Source organism: Canis aureus, chromosome 6, assembly GCF_053574225.1.
Source record: "Canis aureus isolate CA01 chromosome 6, VMU_Caureus_v.1.0, whole genome shotgun sequence".
Lineage (NCBI taxonomy): Eukaryota > Metazoa > Chordata > Mammalia > Carnivora > Canidae > Canis > Canis aureus.
The window spans coordinates 11,799,622-11,821,075 of record NC_135616.1 but is presented as its reverse complement, the minus strand read 5'-3'; the positions used below and the strand labels follow the sequence as shown (position 1 = coordinate 11,821,075).

The window sequence follows — 21,454 nt, the reverse complement described above, 5'->3', positions numbered from 1 at the left end:
CTTAAATAGTGTTCATTCAGGTTATAGCGTTTGTTCAAGAGTTTGATTTTTTCCTTTATTCATCTGTTTTCAGAGTAATAATATGACCAATAAACCATTACCCTTAATAATATGATGATGACCAATAATTATCCTTATGTACTAACAGATTTTAAACACATTTTACATGTTTTAATTTATCATAGTCACTATTTCTTTTTGATATTCAAATCACCCCATGATTGGTTAGTGTGAGCCCCTCAAATGAGTCTTTTTGACATGGCCCTAGTTGTCCTAGTAGTCGCCTTGCTTTTTGATACAACAAAGATATTTCAAAGTCATTTTGCATATTTTTTCCATTAAGACCTAAAATTGGCTATTTTCAAACCTATTCAATAATAAGGAGAAGAATATAGTAACCCTCCCACCACCCATCCCCACTCCACACTTGCGTACCCAAGGAATCTCAATTCCTTTTAGGAGACATGGCAATTATGGACCACAATCTAGGTATCAAGTGGACTCTTAGCTACCAGGTTGATCATCGTTTCTTTCTGGCCTTTTTGACAGACATATTAAAAGACATCATAGTCCACATTAAAATTTCTAACTCAAATTCAGAAATTTAGGTTTATGTAATTATTTAATTTTATATTTGTATCTCTTTTCCCCTTAAGCCAAAAAAAAAAACCAAGGTTCTTCATGACATAATCAAAATTACTCATTTTAGCCAACTCTATATATTTTCAAAATAGTATCAGTATTATTACCAATGGCATAAATCTTCAAAAAAAAGTTTTAAGATTTCTTTTTGTCTTTAACATATATCTGACTAGGTGGGCACCTGGGTGGCTCAGTCAGTTGAGTGTCAACTCTTGATTTCTGCTCCTGTCATGGTCTCAGGGTCCTGAGATGGAGCCCCACATCAGGCTCCATGCTCAGTAGGGAGTCTGCTTGAGATTTTCTCCCTCTCCCTTCACCGGCCCCCTCAAATACATAAATAAATATTATTAAAAAAAAACCATGAAATTAAGGCACATCAGTTATACAGTGTCAAAATATTCACTCAAAATATTTGTCTTAGTGTGGGTAGGCCACCAACTTTATACACAGTTCATTTGCTTTATTTTCCTTTCAATTTTTTTAGAATTGTTTTTTAATGTTGATTTAATTTTGTTTTATATTACAAAAATTTACATAATTCCAAAGTCAAAACTAAAATAAGGCACATTCAGAGAATTCAAGCTTCCATATCTTTTCTCTCCATGGGAACCACTTTTTAAAAAATCAGTTTTTAGGGGGTCCCTGGCTGGCACACTCAGAAGAGCATGTAACCTGATCTCAGGGCTGGGATTTCAAGTCCCATGGTGGATGTAGAGATTACTTAAATAAATAAAACTTTAAAAAAAGAAACAAAAATCATAATTAATAAAATTTTAAAAATCAGTTTTGGGGGTTTTCTCTTTCATTCATTGTTTAAAAATATAAGCAAATATATTTCATGTTATGTTGTGATAGTTAATGTGTCAGCTTGACTGCATCAGTGTCCAGATATTCAGTCAAACATTATTCTGGATGTCTCTGGATTAGATAGTTTAATTGGCAGACTGATCAAAGCAGATTGTCTTCCAATGTGGGTGGGCATCATCCAATCAGATGAACACCTGAATGGAACAAAAGACTGATCTCCCCCAAGCAAGAAGGCAAAGTGAGACATGAACTACATCAATTCTTCCTGGGTTCCCAGCCTGCTGGCCCACCCTTAAGATTTTGGAATTGCCAGTCTTTATAATTGTTGAGTCAATTCCTTAAAATAAATCTCTTTATTTATTTCTAATCTTTTCTGTTATAGATAGTACTGCAATAAATGATCTTGTGCATCAGTCATTTTGTGTTTTTGCCAGTGAATCCTATTAGACACCTAAAAATAGGATTATAGGTCCAAAAGCAAGTGCATATGTAATTCTGCTAGATAGAACCCTATCTATCTCATAGGAGTTCTACAACTTTGACTTCACAAGCATTATATGAAAATGCCTATTTCTATTCAGGCTCCCCAACAGAATATGATGAGTATCACACAATGATATCTATAGAGGCAGTTACTTTTGATAGGTAAGAAAAGATAATAGTATCTCTCAATATGAACAAGGTTATATATCTATTTATATGTAATAGGGCATATTTACTTCTTTTCCTACTAACTGAATGCTCAAATCCTCTGCCAATTTTTTCTAAAGAATTTTGGCATTATTCTTAGAGAAGAAAAAGAGGCTTAATATATAAGAGGTTTTTTTAAACCTCTTATATATTAAATATAATAATTATTTGTGATATATTGTATTTTTCCCAGTTTATCTTTTTTTCATATAAAAATTTTAAAATGTTTATTATTATTCATCCCTAGTAATTACATCACATAAATGTCATTGTTTTTGTTAACAATTAAGTTGTTATTAAAAGTTAACAACTTAATAAAAGGTGTTAATTAAGGGACGCCTGGGTGGCTTGGGTGGTTGAGCATCTGCCGTTGGCTCAGGGCGTGATCCCACCTTCCAGGATCAAGTCCCTGCATCAGGCTCCCCGCAGGGAGCATGCTTCTCCTTCTGCCTATGTCTCTGTCTCTCTGTGTCTCTCATGAATAAATAAATAAATAAATAAATAAATAAATAAATAAATAAATAAATAAATAAATCTTTCAAAAAAAGTTAATTCCAACCACAGAGAAAACCAGTCACTAGCATTATAACATTTATGGTGCTATGAGATCTGATTCCATTCTCCATTCTCCCCATCCAATTTCTGATCTTTCACATAACCCACTATTTATCCTATACTACATGTGCTTAGGGTAAAATTCAAGACCACTACTATAAAATAGAGCTCCCTGTCCTCATTTATCTTCTAGAGAGTACCTTTTTCTGCCAAGATAAGGTAGTCCAATCTACCTAGAGGCCAATCCCTTAAGCTATTGGCTATGAAAAGTAGGTGGGTCACATTTCTTTTTCCTGAAAAGAATTTTAAAATGTGATATAAAGAAATTATTTACTTGGGACCTTGATCCTGAATGATAGAGTCAGGAAATCAAGACCACAGGGAAGGCCAGCTCCTACAAGGAGGGTATACAACAGCTGGCAACTCTGACAAGAGCTCTTTCTGAATCATGAAAATGGAGTCTCTGAATTGGAGTGTGGGGGGATGAACAGAGAAAGAGGAGGATATAACATTCCTGTATTGGTTCATGATGGCAGAGCATTCCTACAACCCATCTCTTCCAGGGTCTTTCACCTGTCATGAGGCACAGGTAGAGTGGAGAAAGTTCTGGTACATTCTCCAATGATAACAATGAGCACTAGAAAATTAAAATCAGTAGGGAAAATAGTGGAACAATTTATAAATAGGAGCCCTTAATTCATTAAGTGAGTGGATACAAGTCTAACTTCTCCAATTGACTGCTGTTTTTGAAATTTATTTCCAGTAAGAACAAAACTTAATTCCTCTACTGGGGGAGTGGGGAGGACTTTAAACGTAAACAGTCTCAGAGAGGTGATTCTGTGTATTACAGACTGAGAGAGTCATTAAGGTTAGCATTCTTACCTAACAGCAAGTTTTGATCGGGGTGGGGAACAGAGAGTAGCTTAACCTGAAGGTAAAAATGAAGTAAGAAGGTAAATTGTGAGAGGGGAAAGAAGGAAAGATAGCCTGGAGACACTAAAATCAAATTCTCAGCTTCAACGCTTTGCCTAGAGCAACCCCTGAGTTGCTAATTTCTTAGCCTGCCTAAAAAAAAAAAAAAAGAAAAAAAGACTTCCCCTAAAAGCTTCATTAACTCCATAAACCAGTGATTACAGCAGCCTTTAATACAAAAAGAATGACTTTCCATTTTACTGAAACCTTAAGGGAAGACACTTCAAATCAACTTTGAAGTGATCTTAGAAGAAATGAGAAGAAACAGAAGAGAGGCAGAGAGGGAGAGGGGAGGAGGGAAGAGGAAAATGGAAGAAGCAAGGAAAGGGTCCATGAACATGATACAAGACACCACTATCACGTGGTGGGGGTGGTTAATGGGGATAGTTAACTCTGAGATACATCTAACAAAGTAGATTAAATTCCACTGGTTAATCATTATAGACTGCAGGAAATGCAATCATGGCACTCTAAGGACATCTGTACTGAACAGGTGTCATTCTTTTTGGCTACTAAACAACTGAACACTCCTCTTATGTCCTAGGACTCCCCCTACCTTGTCAAATTTTAGGAGAAGCTGAGTCACCCTCTGCTATAAAAGCTGAAAATCTCTGCTACTTTGTTTCCCAGTCTCCATGGCAGGTATGAGTGTGTTACCTACACATTCCCTTCTCAGACTTTAGTGCGCATAGTGTATTATGCCTGAGGACTTACCAAACCAAGAGAACTTGTTAAAATACTCCCTGAGATTCTGACTCAGTATGACATTGGAGCTACATAATTTGCAACTCTAGCAAGCTCTCAACTGACAGGGATGCTGCTAGGATCTGAACTACAGTTTGAAGAAAACTGACAGCTGTCGCTAATCTGATGAACCCATGTCGGGCTTTGCCCTAGTGATGCAAAGTAGAGATAGAAAAGAATTTTCTGGTGAAAAAGGGAGTTTTCAGCAGGTCCACAGGGGCAGGGGTCATCCACCTTCCCAAGTTATCTATGTTGAAAGTGAAAATGCACATGAGTGGGGCGGGGAGGTAGAGCAGAGAGGCAGAGGCATCTTTGCTGAACCAGTTCTGCAGCATAGATCCCAAGTCAGCTTCTCCAGTCGTCCTGGTGATTTTGTGACCCGGCAAATCCTATTTCTTTTTTTTTTTTTTTTTTTGCAAATCCTATTTCTGCTAATGTCTGTCACACCCTGTTGTCTGGAAACAAGGGCTTTGACAGAAATAACAATTATTAAAATAAGGAAAAGACTTCTCATATCTGTTCCTCACAGTACCTCACTCATTACTATGCACTCAACAAAAACAGTGTTATTGCCATTTGCTATTATTACTACCTAGAAAATAAATAGATCTTAATGATAATCCTCATGTATTTCTTTAATTACACATGTCCCTTTCAAAGACATAAAATATGTGTATGAAAAAGATGAACTTAATTTTACAGCCCCCTCATTTATCAACTCTCCTCCCCATCAGCACCTTTGACCTTGAAAAGGTAAAGAGACAGGAGAGGAAATGGGAGCAGACAAGGTATTATGGTCAATGCTGACAATTTGGGATGTAGCTGAAAGAATCAATTATGTAGAAGAGGAGAAAATGCTGACTATATCCAGCAGGCATTCAAAGAGGAGTATCCTAATCAACATGTATAAGGAAAATGTACAAAGTACAGTGTGCAGCTGATCTGCAATATACATTTTTAAAGATTTATTTACTTATTTACTTGAGAGAAAAGGAGAGTGTGTGTGAGTGGGGAGAAGGGACAGAGGGAAAGAATCTTCATTCACTTCTTCTGTTCCTTTCTCTCCTGTCCTCTTCCATTCCCATTACACACATCACATGTTTCATAATTGTCCCACAGTTCTTAGATATCCTATATCATTTTTTAAATTATTTTCTCTTTGCTTTTTAATTTGGGACATTTATATTAATGTATTTTAAGTCTCACTGAGTCTTTCCTCTATTAATGAGACTATCAAAGTTATTCTTCATTTTTCTAACTTTTTTTATTCTTAGAGTTTCTATCTCTCTGCTTACATTATGCATCTGTTCTTGTATATCATCCATTTTTTTCCATTAGAGAATTTAGCATAGTAATCACAGTTATTTCAAAGTCCAAGTCTGATTATTCCAAACTCTCTGCCATAGCTGAGTCTGGTTCTTATGCTTGTCTCATCTCTTTACACAAACTGGATTATCAACAAACTGACCAAAGTTTATATGAAAAGGCAAAATACCCAGAATAGCCAACACAATTCTAAAGAAAAAAAGCTAGAGGACTGACACTACTTAATTTCAAGACTTACTATAAAGCTACAGTGATCAAAACAGTGCAGTATTGGCAAAAAAAAAAAAAAAAAAAAAAAAAAAAAAATCAACGAAGTAGAACATAAAGTCCAGACACAGACCCACACAAATATAGTCAACTGATTACTGACTACAGAGCAAAGGCAATTCCACCAAAAAAGGACCGTCTTTCAACAAATGGTGCTGGAACAACTGGACATTCACATGTGGAAAGAAAATAATCTAGACACAGATCTTACACTTTCACAAAAATTGACTCAAAATGGATCATACATTTAAATGCAAAGCTTCAGAACTTCGAAAAGAAAATAGGGGAAAAGTAAGGTGCTCTTGACTTTGGTGATGAATTTTTTGATACAACAAAAGTACAATCAATGAAAGAATAAAATTGATAAATATAACTTCACTGAAATTAAAAGCTTCTGTTCTGCAAAAACTGTTGTTAAAGACTAAAAAGACAAGCCACAGACTGGGAGAAGATCTTGGCAAAACACCTATCTGATAAAAGACCTGTATCCAAAAATAACGCATAAAATTCAACAATTAAGAAAACACTTATTCACAGCTGATGAGAATGCAAAATGGTATAGCCAACTTTGGAGGACAGCTTGGCAGTTTCTTATAAAACTAAACATACTTTTACCATATGATCCAGCAACTGCACTACTTAGTGTTTACTCAAATGAGCTGGAAAGTTATATCTAAACAAATACCTACACACAAATATTTGTAGTAGTTTTATTAATAATTACCAAAACTAGAAAGATATCCTTAAATAGGTGAATGGATAAGCAAACTGGTACATCCATACAATGGAATTTTATTCAGCAATAAAAAGAAATTCACTGCCAAACCACAAAAAGACATGGAGGAAACTTGAATGCATATTCCTAAGTTAAAGAAGCCAATCTGAAAAAGCTATATAGTAATTATTTTAACTATATAACATTCTAGAAAAGACAAAACTAGAGACACAATAAAATAATGCATGGATGCCAGCAGTTCAGGGGGGAAGAGAGAGGGAAGAGAAGGAAGAAGGATGACTAGAGGGGCACAGAAGATTTTTAGGGCAGTGAAACTATTCAGTATGATACCGTAACAGTGGATATATGACATTCTGCATTTGTCAAAACCCATAGAATGTACAAAGGGTGAATTTTTTTTTAAGATTTTATTTGTTTATTTGAGAAAGAGAGAGCAGGAGGAGGGGCAGAGAGAGAGGGAGAAGCTGACTCACCACTGAGCAGGGAGCCCAGTGCTGTCTGATCCCAGGACCTGGGGATCATGACCTGACCAAAGGCACACAAGACATTTAACTGAATGAGCCACCCAGGCACACCCAAGGAGTGAATTTTTACATAAATTATGGACTTTAATTAATAATCCATCAGTATTGGTTCATTAATTGCAACAAATGTACCACACTAATGCAAGATGTTAATAATGGGGGAAATTATGTGTAGAAGAAAAGAGCATATATGGGAACTCTCTGTAGTTTTTGCACAATTTTTCTGTAAACCTAATACTGCTCTAAAAAGTAAAGCCTATTAAAGATTTTTTTACTCTCTGAACACAGTTATGCTCTAATGTTGAAATCTCAGAGCAAACATACAGTCTATCAAAGAGGTATCTACATGTAATTTTCCAAGGGTGTTTTTAGTAAATAGCCCGAAGCTGTTTTCTCAGACTCTAAGTAAACAAACCAAGTTTAGTCTATAGCTTGTGACTCATCCTGGCCTATTTCCTATGAAACAGAAAAATATCGCCATAATCTGCTTCACTGAATTACTTACATCTCATTCTCAAAAGCCTTCTGTATCACATATTTAAAAGCTCTTTCCCATCTGAAATATTATTATTATTATTATTATTATTATTATTATTATTATTTAGATCATCATCCTACTTTCCTTCAACAAAACCAGCTCATATCTCTTGGTCCCGAGATTTTCTTGCACATTTCTACCTCTTATGGAGATTCCCCAAATGTCATTCTTCATTATCTTCCTTATTATCTTGCTATCCTATCTTCCATAAATTACTCTTAATTTTCAAATCCTTTCTGAATTCTTCCTCTATATCAATATTTCTCTAAAAAGTTAGGTCTCAAGTAACAAATTGGGCTAACATATGACTAAGAAATAAAAAACATAGGGAAAATGAACTACTGTGAGTTAAAGTAATTCCTGGCTAAAAACCATAGAGTAAATTTTGAAGTTGAAATTAGACTGTTGCCTTTGTCCCAAACTAACCCTCTTCCACTGGCAACATTATGACCTTAAATATGCGAAGGAATAGCATGCACCACTCAGCAGAAAGAAGAAAAATGGATATCAAGAAATGCTTAAGTAATATTTATACATAACTACCACAAGTACCCAGGAACCAAAACTAACTCTTCTTGTCTGGAACTACACATTTTATTTTATTTTATTTTATTTATTTATTTATTTATTTATTTTGCTTTTATATTTGAGTTTATTCTTCATTTAACTTTTAAAACACTACTATAGTTGAATATTAAAACAAAAACAATAGCAAGTCGTGAGCTATGATTATAGTCCTTCACTCATCCACTACTGCATATAAAATGCCAGCAGCAGTGTTATTCACCGGCCCCCATTAAGAAGTCTGACACTGAACACCACCCCTAGGATGATGTTCATCATCCTCATATGCTTCCCCATTGTAATGGCGCCGTCTCTCCTGATTGGGATCAAAGTCCACAAGTTCTACCTGGTCCATTTCATCAGTCTCTTCTACTTCCTTCCTCTCAGGTAGGAGTTTTTCCAGCAAAGAAAGTTTATCAGGAGAGAGAAAGCCGTTCTCGGGGAAGTTTACCTTAAATTCGATGATTAGGCGACCCTTCTCATATGGTCTACGATAAATTGGCATGCCTTCATTTAGCACACACTTGATATCCCCATGCTTGACAATCTGACCTGGATGAGAGGTGATGACGATGGTTCGGTTGTCAAGAGTAGATATTGGCTTTTGAAAGCCACACAGGGCTTCAACCAGCTGTATATCCATACACATGAAAAGATCTTCTCCTCGTCAAGTAAAAACAGCATGGTCCTTCTGATCTAAAACAATGATAATATCTCCTGGTTCCAGTCCTGGTTCTTGGTCTCCCTCACCATGGAATGTTATCTTCTGGCCATCTTTCATGTCTTTGTCAATATGCACTTCTAGAATCTTCTTCTCTCGAACTATCTTCCTTCCGTTGCAGCTTTTACATCTATCTTTAGGACTGATCCGTTCCCCATGGCCCTGGCACTCCATGCACACAGACTGAATTTGCTGAACCATTCCAGGTCCTATCTGATGAATTCTTATTTGCATTCCAGTACCTCGGCAATTGGGACAACATTCGACTGCTCCTTTCTTACCACCTCGGCCTTCACATTTATCGCTCTGCAAAAGAATGTGATTTGCGATAAATGGAACTACACATTTTAAATATAAACTAAATTGATAGACGGTTTTAAAACATAACCAAGAATATGAGTTTAGAGGCAGGTTAACTTGGAGGTGGTTTACTTATCACTACCACTATTATTCTCCTACTATTACAACTAACAGGCGAGGGAGCATCACAATTCAGAAATGATACAATAATAGTCCTGGAAAAAGAGATCCTCCTGAAAAATACTGATACCTGAAACTATGAGGGATATGTAACTCATGAATATAAGTTCAGGCCACAATGAGATATCAGCTCACACCTGTTAGAATGTCTATGATCAAAAAGATAAGATATAAAAGTGTTAGCAAGCATGTGGAGAAAAGGAAATCTTTGTGCAATATTAATGGGAATGTTAATTGATGCAATCATATGGAAAACAAGATTCCTCAAAAATTTAAATAGAAATACCATATGATCCAACAATTCCACCATCCATATTTGTCTAAAGGAAACAAAATCACTATCTTGAAAAGACAACTGTACCCCAATGTTCACTACAACATTATTCACAATACCCAAGACAGAAACAACCTATGTATCATCAAAGGATGAATGGATAAAGAAAACATAATATGTATATATCACATATACACATATAATATGAATATTATTCAGCAATTAAAAAAGAAGGAAATCCTGCCATTCACAACATGGATGACCTGCAGGGTATTATGCTAAGTGAAATAAGTCAGAGAAAGACAAATACTGTATGATATAACTTACATATAGAATCCAAAACAAAAACAAACTAAACTCATAGATCCAGAGAACAGGTATGTGGCTGCCAGAGTCAGAGAGTGAAGAGTGGGCAAAATGGATGAAGGTGGTCAAAGGTATAGGGGCACCTGGATGGCTCAGTTGGTTAAGTGTCTGACTCTTGATCTTATTAGCTCAGGTCTTTATCTCAGGGCCATGAGTTCAAGCCCCATGTTGGGCTCCACAAAGGGTGGGAATCTACTTTTAAAAAAAAAAAAGGTACAAACTTCCAGCTATAAGATAAATAAGTCCTGGAAATGTAATGCACAACATGGTGATTACAGTTAATGCTATATTGTATATGTGAAAGGTGCTAAAAAGAGAATAGATCTTAGAAGCTCTCATTACAAGCAAAACTATTTTTGTAACTATGTGTAGTAATGGATGTTAACTAAACTTGTTGTGAGTCATTTCATTGTATACCTGAAACTGGTACAATGTTGTGAGTCACTTATATCTCAAATTTAAAAACAAATAAAGTAGGAAAATAACAACCTTAAAAAGAGAGGGAAAGAGGGTGGGAGGAGGGAGGAAAAAAATTAGTTACCTCAGGAATAATACTTGGGCCAACCAAAGTATTCTGGGATCATCTGTTAACCTTCTTATCATAAGGATCACCACTGAGCTTCACTGGGACACTGAAATAAAACATATGTAGAGAACCTACACTATAATCAATTTAAAGTTAAGACTGATATGAGTAGCTGAAGTCTTCTACCATGTAAACACCCTTTTTAAATAACTTCCTCACTAAGCTGGCATCCACAAGACAAAATCTTTTTTCTGCCAACTAAATTAATAGGATAATTGTGGTTTAGCCCTCATTAATGCCATAGTGTCATTATGGTTTAGCCCTCATTAATGCCATAGTGTCATCACACATTCTCTATGAGATAATGAATGCAATGCAAAATAGCACCTTCATAGAACTTTAATTTTTTGAAGTTCTACCATATTATTATTTCCATAAAAAATATTTAAATCATTACTGAAACAATGACTATTAAATAATTTTTGTTGCTGCTGTAAGAGATTACTCCTTCACATACTCATTATATGATCAAATCTTATCATTTAATATATGACAATTTCAGTGATTTTCATGACTCTTTTGGACCTACAAGATATGGTCCAGATGTCTTAAGGTCTTTCAATAGATGGCCTTACTCTACCTTTCTAATCAAATCAAAGACACATATTCTCTAAGAGTATTGCTCTTTCATGCCCTTATGCTAAAACATATCCTTCCCCTTGGCAGTAACTAGATAAGGACAAACAAAGGGAAATTGTTCCACCTTTGGTGAGGGCTTCTGAACAGCAGCAAATGTGAACTCCCCTCCCAAGGGACCAGGGAGCCTGCTGGTGCCATTTTTCCTCCTACCCATCATCAATGAGAGACTTCAGTGAGCAGCACACCGCCCCACAGTGAAGGCTTGAGCCACTTAAATCACAGCCTGCAGGCCTGCACTCTGCAGGTGCTTCTGAAGGAGAGCAAATGCACCTGAGAGTCAGAGCAGCACACAGTCCCACCCCCAGAAGTCCAGCACAACCCCCCCCACACACTAACTCTACTGACCATAGAGTGCTGCAAAGCTTAAGCTCTAGGGAAAATAGGATCTAGCTTCTTTTAACAAAGAGGCCAAAGCAGGTCTTGTTAAAACTGGCAACACCCTGGAGGAAGCACAAGCACTCCCCACTGCAGACAAGGAGAAACACTACAGAAGATTGATTTGAGGGAAAAAGCAGCCAAAACACCATACATCAGAGACACTTCCTGAAGCACCAAGCTCTGGAGAGTATCTGACCTCTTCCTCATAAAGTCATTACTCTCAGGAGTACATTAACAGATTTTCCCAACACAGAGAAGAAGACAGAGACCTACATAAAATGCCAAGACGGAAGAATTCATCCCAAAAGAAAGAACAAGAAAAGGTCACAGTCAGGGATCTAATTGAAACTAACATATCTAATTTATATAAGTAATATGCCTGATCCAGAATTTAAAGCAACAATCATAAGGACACTAGTTGGGCTTGAGAATAGCTTAGAAGACACAAGAAGTCCCTGACCAGAGAGATAAAAGACATAAAAACTAGTCAGGCCAAAACAAAACAAACAAACAAATAAAGAAACTAGTCAGGCCAAAATAAAACATGCTATAACCAAGATATAAAACCAACTAGATAATAATGACTATAAGGATGGAAGAAGCAGAGAAACAAATAAGTGATATAGAAAATAAAATTATGGAAAATAATGAAGCTGAAAAAGAAGAGAAGAAAGAAAAATATTGGATTATGAATGTACACTAAGAAAATTCAGTGACCCCATAAAGCATAATTACATTCCTATCAGAGGAGTCCCAGAAGAATATGAGAAAGAAAAGGAGGCAGAAGGTTTGTTTGTTTGTTTGTTTGTTTGGCTGGTTGTTTATTTGTTTTAAGATTGTATTTATTTATTCATGGGAGACACAGAAAAGAAAGAGAGGCAGAGACACAGACAGAGGGAGAAGCAGGTTCCTCGCAAGGGAGCCCAATTATTCCCAGACCAGGAATCATGCCCTGAGCCGAAGGCAAACACTCAACTGTTGAGCTACCCAGGTATCCTGGCAGAAGGTTTATATAAGCAAACTATAGCTAAAAACTTCTCTAATCTGGGGAACGAAACAGACATACAAATCTAGGAGGCACAGAGAACTTCCATTATAATCAACAAAGGAGGCAACACCAAAACACATTGTAGTAAAATTTGCAAAATATAAAGATAAGGAAAGAATCCTGAAAACAGCAAGGGAAAAGAAGTCCCTAACCTACAAGCGAAGACAAATAACGATAGAAGATCTCTCCACAGAGACTTGGCAGGCCAAAAGGCAGTGGCATACATATTCAACATAAAGAATGGGAAAAATATGCAGCCAAGAATATTTTATCCAACAAAGCTGTAATTCAGAATAGAAGGAAAGGTTAAGAGTTTCCCAGATAAACAAACGCTAAAGGAGCTTGTGACCACTATAACAGCCCTGCAAGAAATATTAAAGGGGGGGATCCCTGGGTGGCGCAGCGGTTTGGCGCCTGCCTTTGGCCCAGGGCGCGATCCTGGAGACCCGGGATCGAATCCCACATCAGGCTCCCAGTGCATGGAGCCTGCTTCTCCCTCTGCCTGTGTCTCTGCCTCTCTCTCTCTCTCTCTCTCTCTCTCTCTCTCTCTATGACTATCATAAAAAAAAAAAAAGAAAAAAAAAAAAGAAATATTAAAGGGGACTGTTTGAGTGGGAAAGAAAGACCAAAAGCAACAAAGACTAGAAAAGAACAGAGAAAATCTCCAGAAACACCAATTTTACAGGTAATGCAATGGCACTAAATTCATATCTACCAATAGTCACTCTGAATGTAAATGGACTAAATGCTCTAATCAAAAGACATAGGATATCAGAATAGATTTAAAAAACCAAGATCCATCTATATGCTGCCTACAAGAGACTCATTTAGACCAAAAGATACTCGCCGATTGAAAGTGAAGATATAGAGAAGCATTTATTATGCTAATGGACATCAAAAGAAAGCTGGAGTAAGGAGAAACCATATTTATATCAGACAAACTAGATTCTAAGCCAAAGACTATAACAAGAGATGAAGAGCACTATATCATGATAAAAGGGTCTATTCAGCAAGAAAATCTAACAATTATAAATATTTATAACCCCAGCTTGGGAGCACCCAAATATATAAATCAACTGATAACAATAAAATAATAGTAAGCAACTTGAATACCCCACTTACAAATCATATGAGCAGAAAATCAACAAGGAAACAATGGCTTTGAATGACACACTAAAACAGACGGCCTTGGGCAGCCCCAGTGGCGAAGCGGTTTAGCGCCGCCTTCAGCCCAGTGCCTGATCCTGGAGACCCGGGATCGAGTCCCACGTCGGGCTCCCTGCATGGAGCCTGCTTCTCCCTCTGCCTGTGTCTCTGTCTTTCTCTCTCTCTCTATTTCTCTCTCTCTCTCTCTCTCTCTGTGTGTGTGTGTGTGTCTCATGAATTAATGAATAAAATCTTTAAAAAAATAATAAAAATTAAAAATAAAACAGATGGACTTAACAGATATATTCAGGACATTTCATCCTAAAGCAGCAGAATGTACATTCTTTCTGAGTACATATGGAATATTCTCCAGAACAGATCACATACTGGGTCACAAATCAGCCCTCAACAAGTACAAAAAGATTCAGATCCAAGGGCCTGGGTGGCTCAATCAGTTGAGCATATGACTCTTGGTTTTGGTTCAGGTCATGGTCTCATGGATCATGGGATTGAGCCCCACATCAGGTTCTGCGCTCAGTTCAGAGCCTGCTTGGAGATTCTCTCCCTTTGTCCCTTCCCCCACTCGCTCATGCTCTCCCTCTCTCTCTCAAATGAATAATAAATGGATCTTTTAAAAAAAAGATTCAGATCATATAATGCACATTTTCAGACTATAACGCTCTGAAACTTGAAGCCAACCACAAAAAAAACTTGGAAAGACCACAAGTACATGGAGCTCCAAGAGCATCCTACTAAAGAAAGAATGAGTTAACCTGGAAATTTAAAAAAGAAATTTAAAAATACATGAAAACATGGGATGCCTGGATGGCTCAGCAGTTGAGGCCCTCAGCTCAGGGCATGATCCTGGCGTCCCGGGATCAAGTCCCACACTGGGTTCCTTGCATGGAGCCTGCTTCTCCCTCTGCCTATGTCTCTGCCTCTCTCTCTCTCTCTCTCTGTGTTTCTCATGAATAAATAAATGAAATCTTTAATAAATAAATAAATAAATAATACATGAAAACATGATGGTCCAAAACCTTCAGGATGCAGTAAAAATAGTCATAAGAGGAAAGTACACAGCAATACAGGCCTACCTCAAGAAGCAAAAAAAGTCTCAAATAAACAACATAAACTTATACCTAAAGGAAGTAGATAAAGGACCAACCAATAAAGCCTAAAGCCATCAAAAGAAGTAAAATAATAAAGACTAATGCAAAAATAAAACATAGAAACAATAACAACACCACCGAAACAGTAGAACAGATCAATGAGACTAGGAGCTGGTTCTTTGAAAGAATTAATAAAATTAATAAAACCCAAGCCAGACTTACTGAAAAATAAAAAGGACTCAAATAAAATCACAACCAATACCACAGAAATACAATTATGACAGATTATGAAAAATTATATGCCAACAAATTGGGCAATCTGGAAGAAATGGATACATTCCTAGAAACATGAAAACAACCAAAACTAAAACAAAAAGAAATAAAAAACTTGAACAGACTCATAACCAGCAAAGAAATTGAATCAGTAATCTAAAATGTCCCAACAAACAAAAGTCCAGGGCCACGGGGATCCCTGGGTGGCTCAGCAGTTTAGCGCCTGCCTTAGGCCCACGGCAGATCCTGAAGTCCCAGGATCAAGTCCCATACCGGATTCCCTGCATGGAGCCTGCTTCTCCCTCTGCCTGTGTCTCTGCCTCTCTGTGTGTGTGTGTGTGTGTGTGTGTGTGTGTGTGTGTGTTTAATGAATAAATAAATTTTTTTTTTTTTTAAAAAGTCCAGGGCCAGATGGTTTCCCAGGGAAATTCTACCACACATTTAAAGAAGAGCTGAGTTATTCTTCTCAAACTATTCCAAAAATAGAAACGGAAGGAATTCCAAACTCAATCTATGAGACCAGCTTTTTCTCGATTCCAAAACCAGACAAAGACCCCACTAAAATGAAGAATTACAGGCCAGTATCCCTGATAACATGGATGCAAAAATTCTCAACAAAATACTAGCAAATAGAATCCAACAATACCTTAAAAGAATTATTCACCACAATCAAATGAGATTTATTCCTGGGCTGTATAGGTGGTTTGATATTCACAAATCAATCTACATGATATACCACAGTAATAAAAGAAGAGATAAAAACTATATGATTTTCTCAATAGATACAGAAAAAGCATTTGACAAAGTACAGCATCCATTTTTTAAAGTTTTTTATTTATTTATTTATTTATTTATTTATTTATTTATTTATTTATAAGAGATACAGAGAAATAGAGAGAGAGAGAGAGGCAGAGACACAGGCAGAGGGAGAAGCAGGCTCCATGCAGGGAGCCCAACGTGGGACTCAATCCCTGGACCCCAGGATCACGCCCTGGGCCAAAGGCAGGTGCTAAACCACTGAGCCATGCAGGAATCCCCACATCCATTCTTGATAAAACCCTCAACAAAGTAGGGATAGGGAGAATATACCTCAATATCATAAGACCATGTACAAAAGACTTACAGCTAATATCACCCTCAATGCGGAAAAACAGCTTTTCCTCTGAGGTCAGGAACAAGACAGGGATGTCCACTCTCACCATTGTTATTTAACATAGTCCTGGAAGTCCTAGCCTCAGCAATCAGACAACAAAAAGAAATAAAAGACATTCAAATCAGTAAGAAAGTCAAACTTTCACTATTTGTAGATGATGTGATACTCTACGTAGAAAACCTGAAAAGACTCCACCAAAAAATTGCCAGAACTGATACAGGAATTTAGCAAAGTTTCAGGATACAAAATCAATGCACAGAAATCTCTTGCATATCTATATACCAATAATGAAGGACCAGAAAGAGAAATCAGGAAATTGACCCAAGATCGTGATCTTAGCTGAAACCAAGAGTCAGGTACTTAACCAACTGAAGCACCAGGTGCTCCATATTTTTTAGTATTTTAAATAACGCTAGGAGAAATACTTGTGTAACAAATCTTAAGCATTTATCACCTTAGAATGGAACTATGTCCTATGTCCTTAGAATTTGAATTACTGATTATGAACATTTTTAAGGCTCTTAACTCAAATTATTAATGTGATTTCTAAAACCTCTCCCCCAATTTATACTCTTCATAACAGTAGAGCAATGTGTTTATCACATATAATATTATTATTGTTGCTTTTAATCTCAGCTAATTTGTTTGGTGAAAATGGTAAAAATTTTTATTGATTTAATTTGTGTTTCACTGATGACTAATGAGGATGAATAATTTTCATTTCTATTAGCCATTTGTACTCCCTGTCTGCATATTTTCCATTCATTTCCTCCACTCTAATTTCAACTGGGTCTTTTTTTTTTTTCAAGTTTTAACTTTTTATTTTAATTCCAGTTAATATATAGTGTCATAATAGTTTCAGGTGTACAATATAGTGATTCAACAATTCCATACATCACCCAGTGCTCATCACGACAAGTGCGCTCCTTAATCCTCATCATCTATTTAACCCATCCCCCCATTCGCCTCTCCTCTGGTAACCACTAGTTTGTTCTCTATAGTTGTGTCTGTTTCTTGGTTTCTCTTTCTCTCTCTTTTTCCCCTTTGCTTGTTTGTTTTGTTTCTTAAATTCCACCTGAATGAAATCATATGGTATTTGTCTTTCTCTGACTTACTTTGCTTGCTAAACTATACACTCTTGTTCTACCCATGTTGCTGCAAATGGCAAGATTTCATTCTTTTTTGTGGCTGAATAATATTCCATTATTTATATATACCACATCTTTATCCAGTCATCAACTGATGGGCACTTGGGCTGCTTCCATACCGTGGCTATTGTAAATAATGCTGCTATAAACATGTATCCCTTTGAATTAGCATTTTTGCTAATTCTTTGGGTAAATACCTAGTAGCACTTCCTAGATTGTAGGATAGTTCTTATTTTTGAGGAACCTGTATACTGTTTTCCAAAGTGGTTATATCAGTTTGCATTCCCACTAACAGTGCAAGAGAATTCATTTTTCTCCACATCCTCAACAACACCTGCTATTTCTTGTGTTGATTTTAGCCATTCTGATAAGTGTGAGGTGATACCACATTGTAGTTTTGATTTGCATTTCCCTGATGATAAATGAGAATGAGCATCTTTCCATATGTCTGTTGGCCATCTGGATGTCTTTGGAGAAATGTCTGTTCATGTCTTTCACCCATTTTTAATTGGATTATTTGGTTTTGGGGTGCTGAGTTTTATAAATCCTTTTGCACATTTTTAGTGTATATCCAAAATATATAACCCTTTATCAGATATGTCATTTAGAAATATCTTCTCCCATTCTGAAGGGTGCATTTTTGTTTTTGTTGGTTATTTCCTTCACTATCAAAAGCTTTTTATTATGATACAGTTCCAAGAGCTTAGTTTTGCTTTTGTTTCCCTTGCCTCAGGGTATCAAATGGGTCTTGATGTTTTGCATGATGTGTATATGCTCTTTATAAATTAAGAATACTAATCTTTTATCAAATCATAATATTTTCTAAATATTATCATTTACTTTTCCATTTTGTTTATGATGTTTTGATATTCTAAGCTAATAAGGAGCCATAATTCACCACCTACTTGGGGAGAGGGTACCAACTCCTTGAGAATCTAATAAAGTCACTCCTTAGAAATATTAATATATGCAAATACACATTTCCAAATAATTTTAAAGGGTTTATGGATCTCTTGAATTCCATCTACGGACTCTCAATTATATTACTTATACATTAGTCTTTCATCTGGGTCCTAACCACCTTACAATTCTACAGGGTTATAGAAATTCATCTTAGCAATTGTGGTATGTGAAATGAATGTAGAGCGTGTTGTACATAGTGTTGTGTTGGACAAAACCAATGTGCAATGTCAGTAAGAAACTGTTTTAGGGGCCAGCAAACCTGAGCTCTCAAGCTAATTCTTTCAGTAGCTAAATGAGCTGAGAAAGGAATTTAATCTTTGTCTTCAGATTTTCATCTGTAAAGTATGCACATATGTGTGTCCACTCATATGTGTGTCTGTGTGCGTGCATGTAAGGTGTAGTGGGGATAATTAACATTCTCCTATTTCTAAAAAGGATATATGATATCCCATTATGCAACACTTTTACTTTTAAGTCATTAAAAACCTTCCTGTAGAAAAGAAACAAACTCCAACAACACGGCTGTGACTATTCAGTACTCCTTAGTTGCAAGTAGTTACACTGCCACTTAATGGTACCATTAAAAATGCATTGTCACCATAGTAACTGCAGCATTACAAGACACCAAATCTTTCCCTGAAATACTCATGCTGAGCAGCATACATTGTCTTATGCAATAGTTACTTCCACCTTTTGTTTTTTTAACTGAACACTTAGCTTTCCCTTCTTCCCCAATTTATTTGTAGCCATGAAAAAACTGTCAAGAAACTGCTTAAAAAAAAAAAAAACTTTCTGATACTTGAAAATACATAGTATCAGTTGTCAACAGTACACTATCTTGTAGAATGGGAAACAAAAATGTTCCACTCTGGACAAAATTCTGATATAATTCTTCTGCTACCAGTTTTTCACCCCTTTGTCCTTATTATTCCTCCCTGCTGGCCTTTTGTCCTTTGACTGATTTCACTCCCCTACTCCTGACAGTCTGTCACTTGTACATCCTATGTCCTATTTTCTCTGTAGGTGATCACTAAGAATAAAAATATTAGTAGACATTGATTTGAGAGATGAACTTACAAAGTTAATTGCATTTTAAGAGAGGAGTTCTAAAGGCTACAAACATTTCAAGACTCAAAGCTTTAAAAGTCATGGAACAGATAATGCGGTCAGTAATTTGAAACAGATATCCCAGCCTCATGCCTCTTCAATTCCAGATAAGCTATTTTTACTCCATCTACTTTCAAGGTCCTTTTTTTTTCCATTAAAAAAAAAATGTTTATTGAGGGGCCCCTCGGTGTCTCAGTTAGTTAAGGTCTGACTCTTCATCTTGGGTCAGGTCTTGATCTCAGGGTTGTGAGTTTGAGCCCCATGTTAGGCTCCACACTGGGTATGGAGACTACTTAAAAAAAAAAAAAAAGTTTGTGGAAAACCTAGCCAGTGTTTTCTAAGGCACAGAGGCTACACCAGCCAATGAGATTGACAAATGCGTATCATACATTCTATCTAGTTCAAAGGAAGACAGAAGATCAAAAAAGTAAACATACATTTTTTAAAAAAAAAAGATAAATTCAGCCCTGAAGATCTAAAAAAGCTTTTCAAGTAAAGTATATTACCCACTAGTTGCCAAGTCTTGAGGTAGAGAAGATTCTACATGTTTTTGGAATAGTAAAAAGCCAATGTGTCTAAAGCACAGTTCATGAAGAAGACATTGGTTTAGGGTGGGGTCAGAGACATTCCTGTAAGATCCTAGAGATGAAAATGAGAAATCTGGATTTTATTCTAAATCTAATGGCTAGTCAATGGAAGATTTCACAGAAGGAAGTAAAATGACCTGATTTGTTTTTTGTAAATATCACTCCTGTTTTCCATATGAAGAATAAACTGTAGCAAGTGACAAGGGAAGTAAGGAGACAAATTTGAAGAAATTGCAATAGTCAAAGTCAGGTACAATAATTGTAATTGGCAGCAAGGGCTATGGTATGGCTCCTTTTGATATTAAAATGAAAAGCCCCTGACTAGATTGTTAGAAAGTTTTATTTGCTTTCACTCCTCAAATGCCATCATGTTTGCTATTTTCTGATCCAAACTCCAATGAACAAATGAGAAGAATATAATCACAACTTTTCTATTCCAGGACTTCTTCTGTATCTAGCTCTGATTTGGTCAAATACTTAAGTGAAGCACAAATCACAAAGTCTCTCAGAACTTTTAACAAATCATAGCAATAAATGTGATTTATACAAAACAGAACAGAGTTAGAACCAAGGCAGAAACCCAGCATTCCACCTTTCACTGTGTAGTTCTCTCCACGAGCCCATACTTCCAGTGATTCAAGATATGTTCCATTACATCTCTTAATACCTATTTCAAAAATCCTTATCTGTGTAGCAGCCATCCAAAAAGAATGCAACAAATAAGTGAAGAAATTAATTAAATGGCTAATTGATCTAGAGGTATCACAAATTTTAGGAGAGATGTGCCATAATCTTTTATAAAAAACTGAATTCATTAGTGTAAATATTACATGCTTTCACGTGGAATCACAGAATGACAAATTGTTAGAGTTGCAAAGAAAGAGTGTATTCTAGTACAACCCCTCATTGCATAAATTGGTAAATTTAAATAATTTTCCCAAGATTATGATGCATACTAAAATCAGCTGCTAAACAATAACACAATTGGTACCTTCCCTCATAGGTTGTATTCATTTATTTTGCCCATTATCCAAAATCCTAACCTATATCATGTCATCATTCCCCCCACCTTGTTACCTTATATTCCAAGGGCATCATTGTAACCACCCCC

General features: G+C 36.3%; 1 pseudogene; it reads right to left on the bottom strand.

The window, feature by feature from the left end:
- Positions 1-8,568: 8,568 nt before the first annotated feature.
- Positions 8,569-9,384, bottom strand: LOC144315116 (dnaJ homolog subfamily A member 1 pseudogene; annotated as a pseudogene).
- Between the last annotated feature and the right edge of the window lie 12,070 nt (positions 9,385-21,454).